General features: G+C 37.4%; 1 protein-coding gene across 1 annotated transcript in view; it reads right to left on the bottom strand.

The window, feature by feature from the left end:
* The window catches only part of lrrc24 (leucine rich repeat containing 24), a 48,776-nt gene that overhangs the window by 26,680 nt on the left and 11,600 nt on the right, over positions 1-10,496 (bottom strand). The window lies entirely within an intron of this gene.

The following is a 10,496-nucleotide window of genomic DNA, read 5'->3' as shown; positions in this document are numbered from 1 at the left end:
TTACATTTATTAACTTTTAAAGCATTAACTGCTCACTGTTGAGCGTAATTTCCCCTCCGTGATGAAAGGAGGTTGAGCGGAGAGTCACTTCAGGGCGAATTCAAGCTTTGGATTCAGCACCACGGACAGCGCCGTGTCCAAACCGGATCCTCCACGCTCTGATGATGAAAGCCACACGCTTGTAGTTAAATTTCCGCCTGTGACGACGAGAAGGGAAGCTGCAGGACTTTTAAAAAAAGAAAGTGTCATTCCTATTCCTGTCACTCTGAGGGCAAGTGAACCCAAACCCCAACAGCAACCTTTCAATATCCTGCAAACACTGCAGGGGCCGAGCAGGAGCAGACTCCTCTTTTCTATCGGAGTCTGATTGTGTCGGCTATATTTAGGCGAACGCTTCGCTCCGGATTCACTGCTGCATATTGTACACATTTATATAACCACATTTGCCAAATCCCTGAGTAATCCAAGTTTGACCAAAACATTGAGCTCTGACACACTTTTGAAGGGGGTGTGACTGACTACATTCATCCACAAGCTCAACACGCAAATGAATATACAATTAGAGGTAGAAATAAAAAAAAATAGATGATTATAAGGTTTTGGAAAACTGGAACATGCAACAATGGGAATGTGGTTATTCTTACTCTCGTTTTAGCTTTATGTTACTACTAGGGGGTGTAGCGGAAATAGATTTGGCATTTTGTGATATTTAGAGTCGATTTAAAATGCTAACAAGACAATATTCAATTGATTATTCACGAGCATCCTTCAGCATCTTACTTTTGTTTTCCTCCAAAATCCCAGATGACTACTAAGTAATATCCTTAAAAAAGTGGAACATTTTTTTAGTAGAGTCTTGGGATATATCGCGATATATCGTGTCATGAGAGACGTATTGGGATATGTATTGTATCGCCAGGTTCTTGCCAATACGCACTAAAATTGTTTTTTTGATAGATTTAAACATGTTATTGGGGCGTCTTTCTTTTGATGGATATATACAAAAATTAAACTTAAAATTGCATTTCTGAGTATTTTTTTACTCAAATAGTTGTGAATCACGAGAAGGTGGATAAGATGTCTTGTAGTTGTGATGGAGAATCTACAATCAGTGGGCCATAAGCTCCCAGCGTCGCTCCATTCTGATATCTTCACTTGTATATGACTAGATTCATGTACATCTTTGTTTTCCTCGTTCAAGCTGCCATCTGGCGTAACCCTTATACTATCCTAGGCATGTTTACATTAAAAGTGGGGTAATCTGGACCCCAAAAAACAGTGCGCTGAACTTTTTTTTCCAAGGACTTTTTATCTTCACTGGTGTCCGTGGTAGACATAAAATCCTGTCCACCTTCGTCATGGCAGGGATTACACATCAATGTAAGAAGTTAAAACTGTACAGCTGTAAAGCTTTAAGATTGCTTGCCATTTTTGTTGCACAGGCAATGTTAGGTTAAAGGGGATGGCAGCGAGCTGTAAAGCATGTAAACAGATGCAGGATGGGGAGTGGGGGTGGGCTTAAACCATCCCAATAGTCCCGCCCACAACTCAGAGGTGAAATTCCAATAAATTTTGTCTGCTGTACAGAAAATGTATTCTAAAAATGACAAAGGTTCCTTTATTTATTGTGGCTAAAAATGAAAAAAATAAAATAAAATAAAAAAAAAACAACAAAAAAAAAAACACAGAACACTTAAAAAATCCCACAAAGCACAAATATATCTATTAGACAACTAAATCATGGCTGTAGATATGTACTATGCATCTAATAGACATCAATTCATCAAGGTCTGTTGAATTTTGTGGTTTAGATCTCTAACAGATAACTTTCCCTCAGCTGATTGTGTCAAGGTCCAGTCATGCCTTGTGTAAACATGGCCATTGGTTAGATTTTCCCACTTGACACACGATGTCTAGTATTTATGTAATAGATATTACAATCAATGTCTATTAGTCATCTAATAGACATCTACAATAGATGTCTGTATGTTATCTAATAGACAACGATTGTAGACGTCTATTAAAAAACTAATAGATATCGATTGTACAGTAGATATTTATAAGATAACTAATAGACATTGATTGTAGATGTCTATAAGATAACTAATAGACATAACTGTAGAAGATAACTAATAGACATCAATTGTACTGTAGATACCTGTAAGATAACTAATAGACATCAATTGTACTGTAGATGCCTACAGTATAAGATAACTAATAGACGTCAATTGTACAGTAGATACCTATAAGATAACTAATAGACATCAATTGTAGAAGATAACTAATAGACATCAATTGTACTGTAGATACCTGTAAGATAACTAATAGACATCAATTGTACAGTAGATACCTATAAGATAACTAATAAACATCAATTGTACTGTAGATGCCTACAGTATAAGATAACTAATAGACATCAATTGTACAGTTGATACCTATAAGATAACTAATAGACATCAATTGTAGAAGATAACTAATAGACATCAATTGTACTGTAGATACCTATAAGATAACTAATAGACATCAATTGTACTCTAGATACCTATAAGATAACTAATAGACATCAATTGTACAGTAGATACCTATAAGATGACTAATAGACATCAATTGTACAGTAGATACCTATAAGATAACTAATAGACATTGATTGTAGATGTCCACTGGACATCTCAGGCCACTCTACCTTGTTAAACTATTAGCTGTCTACCGATAATGTTCTGCATATAAAGGTCTCCTACACATCTACCTGTAGACATCTAATCTTTGATATTCTTTTAAAAAACTGTTTTAAGCATTTATTAGATTTAAAATAGAAAAGCAAAGTCAAAAAGTTTTCTATCGTTGTGGTTTCATTTACGGTCTACTTAGTGTAGATTCCACTTTTTCCCCTAATCTATACATGGAAATAAAAGTCTACAGTTTAAGAACTTTGACTCTGAGCAGCAACTAGGCACTAGTGTTCAGCAGAACATAAGAAAGTGTGCTTTAAGCTCTGATAACAATCCACTCTGACCAATAGATTAAACCTTTTACCATAATTTTGTTTAGTTATGTGATAAAATAAAAATCTCAACAAAAGTATAGCTGTTGGATTGTTGTTTTGATGCAAGTTTCTGAGATCTTTAACTTAAATGTCAGTAAAAATGTTTGCTACTACTTGCGTTGTAAAACTTTGTGATTACTAATTGTCTACGAACAAAAAGCCTTCACTGTAGCATAGTGGTTAGTTCTGTCACCTTGCAGCAAGAAGAACCTGTTCAAATCCCAGCCGGGACCTTTCTGTGTCGAGTTTGCATGTCCTTCCTCTATGTTTTCTCCTGCTCCCTCCCACAGTTCAATAACATGTTTCTCAGATTAACTGGTGTCTGGGAATTGTTCCTGCGTGTTTGTGTGGCCCTGTGACAAACTAGTGACCTGGTTAGGGTGGACTCCACCTTCAACAGTACCTGGATTGGAACCAGCAAACTTGTGACCCCAAAAAAGACCCACTGGGTTCTGAAGATGAATGGATGGATGTGAAATTGCAGTATTTTTAACTAGTAAATGTTTAAAAAAGTACTCTAACAGACATTTAAAAATATCCAACGATTGATTTGTCACAAGTAGATGTGTAGTAGACGTCTGTATGCAGAAATCTCTCAGAACACTCTTGGTAGACATCTAATAGAGTAACAAAATAGTCATAAAGAGACATCTACAGTAAATGTATATTAGGTATCTAATAGACATCCTGTCTGTAGTGGGATAGATCAAGAGATGATAGAAGTGGGTTTTCAATGGGTCGGAATTGACCCTTATCTTGAATTAGCTATAAAACAGGGCTGGGTTGATTAAACCGATCTGAATCGATTTAAGCTTAATAGATCAATGATCGATTCAAAAATGTTGAGATCGATCTAACGCATAATGCTAAAGTCCGCTAGTTTGTTGCTAACATATAATGGGAATTCCCATAAGACGGCTAATGCTAAAGCTCAGTTGATCAAAACATACATAGCTGACTAAATTAACATCTGTATATACTCACAGGCATGAATTTTCCTAAAATCTTTAAGGAAATATTTTTAAAATAACCATATGTGGTCTAAAACTGTTTTTACTCATACTTTCTTCTTCTGGAATAAAGTGTAATGTTTTAGCGCTCTCACCACCTAGTGGCCAAACTGAAACTCCCTCCAGGAGAGGCAGAACAATTCTTAGAGCTTCTCTGTTTGAGAATCCATGTTACACTGTGTGATATTAACTATTTCAATATAATTTGACATTTTACAGAATTTAAACTGTACCAGGTTAATATGAAAATCTTCAAAACATATATATTTTTAGATTAATAATGTATTTCTGAACAAATGTGTCCAAATGTGTAAATGGTGTAACCTCAAAACTGAATTGAATCAAAGTGAATCGAGACGATTGAAAGATTAATAAAGTAAAATAAATAAATAAATGAATCGATCCTTGCTCTAGATATTCGAATTAAATAGATTCTGGAAATTATTGGTGACACTCAGCCCTACTATAAAACATAATTAAATCATTAGCAGCCACATCTTTTCCATCTCTTTCCTAATCTTGTTAGGACTCATTTCCCACAAATTACCAGTTTCAATGCAATAATTCCTTGGAGTTTTAGTTTTCTTGGAGATTTTTTGACATGTTTGTGAATTTACACATTTTAACTTTTTATCTAAATGTTTGATCTTTTGCTATAAAACATTAAAGCGTATTTGGTGAGGACTTGAAACTTTAACAATTTTATCAGTATTGAAATTAATTTTAATCTGAACTTTTTTTCCTCACATATATCTGTTACTTTATCACATACTTGGAACCATTTAGAGCTCTTACTAGGTGTACATTTACTCAGAGAATTAAAAAACGAGAAATCCAATCTTGCATTATTTACATTCCAAATCTCTATTTTGTTGAGTGAACTTAATTAAGATCAACACGATGACCTCAATTTGTCATTAGAGACCTGTCGAGACGGTGAGGTGAATTGTTTGCTTTTTTTCGTTGCTCTGGGTCGTCTATGATAACATTTCTACAAAGACTTTTTACTGATAGAAGAGGATGATGCAAATCCAAAGGGAAAAAAACAAAAGTGGAGCACTTGTGGGTCCAAAGACGACTTTATCTTTGTTGTGTGGCTCAAAGGCAGCACCGTGAACTCTCATTATCTCTGTGCCCATAGGCTTTTTGCTCACACTTCCAATATAACAGAGGACTGTATGCCACCTCAAAATACCCTCTAGGTGTTGGAGGAGATTAATGGTTAATAAACAGCTGCAGTGCTTTAGCTAAGAGGCAGAACTCCACTGATGAAGTCTAAGTTTTCCTTTCAACTCACTTATTATGTTTTTTATTGAACATAACATTATTTCAGGCGAGTCAATTTGCTCGGCTTAAATCTCGGTCCATCAGCTGATCTCCGATCCAGCCCCCATCGGCTGATCAATCAATGACTGTTCCTTTTTTCAATCTGAGCTCTGCATCTAAAGCTGCCTCCTCTGCAACTCATCTTCAAAACTGCATCCGACTTCATCAATGTCAAGTGTGTCATTGAAGCTGCTCTGGGGAGGAAGGTCTGCTGAGCCGCAGCCTCAGGCGCTCCGTGTTTCTGTACAGCAGGGACGGCCCAGAACAACATGCGCTATAAAACATTTAACTCTTTACAGTCATCTATAGCTGGGTTTCCATTGCGCAAAACTTTATCGAATTTTGACATGATGTACAGAACTACTTATCAATAAACAAGAAGATTAGAAGTAAGGAATGAATGACAAAGTGATGAGTTTTTTCACCATCAAGTTTTGAAAATTAGTCAAACATTTTCCCACCAAAAGTGTCATGGAGGCAGCCATTTTGAAATGAGCTGGAAAAGTCCTACTACCCCTAGTGGAATAATGATGAACTACAGGGTAGAAAACATGGACCAGGTTTTATCAAATAGATTTTTAACGAAAGTTTGGATAATGCTAATAAGAAAGGATCTCAGAAAAGTGTGGATCAAACAGATACTAACAGATACATAGGGTTAATACCAAAAAATGAAAGAACAAAAACATCAGGTTATTCTGACTCCACAGTTCTAAACAACATAGAAATGACCAGTGCTTTAGCTGCATTTCCATACTCAGCAAATTGAATTCGTAATAATTTTGACAAAACTCGCATTCATCAAAAAAAGTTTTTTCCCTTCGAGGAGGTGGTTTTTGAAATTGACATGTTTTGGAAAACTGCAACGGAAACATTTCTCGGATTTAATGAGTCACTTGACCAACAACCGAGCGCCAGAAGAGGTCCAGCAGCGTCACAGCTCATTAAAAGTTAAGCATGTCATGAGGAATTGTTGGATCCACATCTGTAATATCACCAACCGTGATTTCCCAAAATCGCTTCATTCGTAGCCACTCCTACCTAGCTTGCCGCTCCATGGCTGGAATAAGACACCGACGTCTCCTTTGATGAATGATACTAGTGCTGTGACAGAAATATGAATGTTTCAAAGTATTGTTCACATCCGCTATTGACAGCTAGTCATGACTTTAGTTGACCACAAGATGTCCTCACTCTTTGCTGATGCCATTGTTGTTCATTGCCAGAAAGAAACTTCCAAGAAAGTAAAATTTTATCGACCCGTTACTAATTTTGTTCAGAATTTTTACAGTTTTTACTTCCTAAGAAGGCATAAAAAGCTGATAAAGCTGAATTTTCTCCCGAATAAAAAAGATAACTAGTACTTTTATATTGTTTGTTACTTCTCTTGTAATCCTTCAAGTGCGTTCCCCAAGGCTCTGTTTTAGGACCTGTACTTTTTGATTTCCTTAACGTTTGCGCCATCTTGTAGGGTCCAGATGACCCCACCCTTACATTGACAAAGGTGGACACAATATCATGTCTACCACAGACACCAGTGAAAATAAAATATTGTAAACTGAAGTTTGTGGGTTCCAGACGACTCCACTCCAACATTAGTGTCCCTTGAATAGCAGCTGATACATTACTGATCATTGCAGCGTCACATGATTATCATATTCTTTCATATTTCTGCAGTATGAATGTCTTTTTTACTCTGTTGAAACACATGACTGGGTAGGTTTTTTTTTTCATACCAAAAGTGTTTTCCCAGCGGCTGCTGCTATTCTTCCCATAGCTGCACCACTTACCACATCAAGAGAGCTAAAATCAACCAGAAAATGGCCAATCAGGCCTCGCAGAAGCTGGATGTATTGGCTTTTCTGTGGGATTCCTCTTTGATGATGGCTGGATCACACACTAATCACCCCCCACAGTTGCTAAAACCAAAATGACCCACATTTAGCTCAGCTTGATGAATGTGTGCTCGTGGAAGTGTGTTTTGCACGCACAGGCGGGTAAATGTGTATCGACATTTGAACAGGTTCACGCGTGTGTGTTGTTGGAGGAGACGAGCTCGCTGCAGCGTGCGTTTCTGAGCCCTGATTTTAATGATATCCTCCAACCCCCTGTGGGCCAGCGTGAGCCCACTTTGACCTGCATCAGGATAATTAATACCACACTGAAACGCACGTTCAAGCACCGGCTTCTTTCAGCCTCTCTCCCAACTTTCAGCTGCTCTCAAATCCACCTTTCAGGCTCAGAACAGGAGCAGCAAATGTTAAAATAATTACTCACAGGCAATTTATATGCAGGCAAAATCCTATTAGGATTTTATTTGCACATTACCAGCTCCAGCAGGATGTGTTCTCCAGCCCGAAAGGTCTCTTGTTAAAGAGCTTTGGAGCAGGACCCTCGGCGTGTTCTGCTACAGTTGCCAGTTTGAAGCCCCAGCCCTGCAGAGACACAACTCCTCTATATGCGCTTTCTGCACCGTCCAAATATCGAAGAGCACTTGAACTGGTCCCAGTTCCATTAGTGCTGCTCTGAGGCCAACTGTGGAAGATTGATCTTTTTCTGGACTCTTTTCAGGTGTGTGCGTGTTTGAGTAAATACCCTTCATCCCTTTTGCAAACACTCCCATAGGGATTGGCTGTAATTAGGAGTGTTTTCTTTTTCAACTGGCCTTGCAAATGAAAACGCCTCTGAATCAAAGAGGAAACACATTCAGTTTCTCCCTGCTTTGCTTTGGAGGCTGCTCCACCACTGATCTCCAAATGACACATCCGTTCTGGCTCCTTTGGTGTCCCTAAAGCTTCATACAGAAAAACAACGGCTTTAATTTTTCAACTTTACATTTACAAAAGTGGAAGGAGGAGAAAGCAATGCAATTACGACGGAAAAATAGGGAGCTCTGGACGTGAAAAAAAAAAAACATAAATAATTTATTTTTAAAAATTAATAAATATGAATAAACATTTTTTTCTAAAATTAATCATTTTTTGTCTGGAAGTAGTATTATATGAATAATATTATGTACTCAAATTAGCATTTTTAGCACTTTGTGAGTAATAATTTGCATTTTGTACACAAAGACTATAGCCACAGATTTGTATTTTGTCACAAATTAGCATTTTTTAGGATTTTGTGGGCAGTATTTTGTGTACAAAAATGAGCATTTCGTGAGCAGAAATTAGTAGTTTCTGGGCACAGATTAGCATTTAAGGGGAAAAAATAGCATTTGGTTCACACAAACTTGCATTTTGTTTGCACAAAATAGATTTTTGAGGTCACAAATAAAAGTTTGCAACACACAAAGTGTCAGTACAAATTAGAATGTTGTGCACAAATTAGTATCTTGTGTGCATAAATTAGCATTTGACACATACAGAAAGTTTATTGTGGCCAAATATTGATAGTTTGCGGCCACAGTTTTAGTAACTTTTGGTCAAAATTTAGCTTTTTTTTTTAGCATTTTTTGGGACTTGAAGATATTAAGAAATTAACTTGAGGTCACAAAATGCCAATTTATGTACAAAAAAGCTAAAAGTATGCTAATTATTGTTCAAAAAATAGTATAAGTATATAGTATAAATATTAGTATATATAATGTCATGTCCAAAGCTACAAAATACGGTCCTGTTCATGACACCCTCAAGAAAACGAAGTAAAAGACAAATTGTTTGTTTAAATTAATAATCTTAAGACACTACCCAGTATTTTGGGCGCACAAATCCGTTTTTGGGCACACAAATTATCCATTTGTGCACTCCAATAATCATTTCATGGCCACGTGGTAGAAACTGAAAATACTAAAGTACTGCAAAAGTAATGCTAAAAAAAGAAATGCTAATTTGTGGCCATGAAATACAACTGTGTGTGCAGAAAATACCAATTTGTGCCCATAAATGATTAATTTGAGAATTTTTTTTTCAATTTCATGTCCGGACCTCCATAGTAAAAGCATTTTTACACCAAAATCAAGATGGGAGCAATTTTCTGAAAGGGTAGAAAAAAATAAATTCAGTTCCTGAATTCCGACAAACAGACGGAAAGAGGATAAATCCAGACAAAGCCAAATCCCTAATAGGGCAGTAACCATTTCCATATTTCACTGAGCTTTATAATTAAGACACATTTCCAAACACATGTGAGGGAGGAAGGGGGGGATCAAGGTGAGGGGATTGTTTGTGAGCGGGTTCACCTGAATTAGAATCAATAACACGCATAGGCAGATTGTGGAGATAGCAGTGATTCGGTGCACATCACACCCGCACACCCACGCAGGGTAATGAGAGGATCTCCCGACCAAAAGCAGGACAGATTTACAAATGGCCAGCAAAACAACAGCTGTAATACGACAGGCAGCCATTTGTTCCACTAATCACTGGAGGGGGGGGATTATCAAACATAAACAAACCTAAGGCCTCGTGTTAATAAGCCAAACCATCACGGCGCCGCCATACGAATTCAGAGCGCCGTTGTTGTCCGGCATCCGCAGGCTGTGGTCATTACACCTTGACAGCTGTCAGGGATTTTGATATGCGAGATCACGGGGACAAATAAATAAATAAAGAGGGGGGGCGGTGGCGATATGCTAATCTGTAGAGAAAGGACATGCTCCCATCATAGCATTCAGCAGCGTTTGGATTTAAGCTTCAGGATTATTCAAATGACACAAAGAAGATTCTCCTTTGCTGCTGTTTCCACCATTTCAATGCTTCTAAAAACAGCAACTGATTTACCTAAAGCTGCAGTAGGATAGAGATGTTTTAGGCAAATGAGGGGCAGCAGGAACAGGTTTTGTGTTGGGGGGGCTGTGCGACAGCAGTGAAACTGAAACTTTTTTTTATTTTAACTAAAATATATAGATTTTCTACAAAAAAACTAAAAGTGTGTTGTGTTTCTGGTAAATGCAGTAAAAATGTTTTGGTGGAATCAGTTCCATGACCTCCCCTCCCCATCAGACTCTATTAACTGTGTTGACAGTATCTCTAGTACTTGCTTGTGGCACGCTACACGTTAGCCACGTTAGCGGTGTTAGCCGCAAAAGCAGATTCACAAAATACACCCATGTGAAAAAAAACGACTGATGCCGTTAAAACATATGTCATTGTGAACATGGAACTCTCAACCTT

The sequence above is a fragment of the Oryzias melastigma genome, linkage group LG17 (assembly GCF_002922805.2).
Source record: "Oryzias melastigma strain HK-1 linkage group LG17, ASM292280v2, whole genome shotgun sequence".
Classification (NCBI taxonomy): Eukaryota; Metazoa; Chordata; class Actinopteri; order Beloniformes; family Adrianichthyidae; genus Oryzias; species Oryzias melastigma.
The sequence above is the reverse complement of the archived record's forward strand: the minus strand, read 5'-3'. Positions and strand labels throughout refer to the sequence as shown.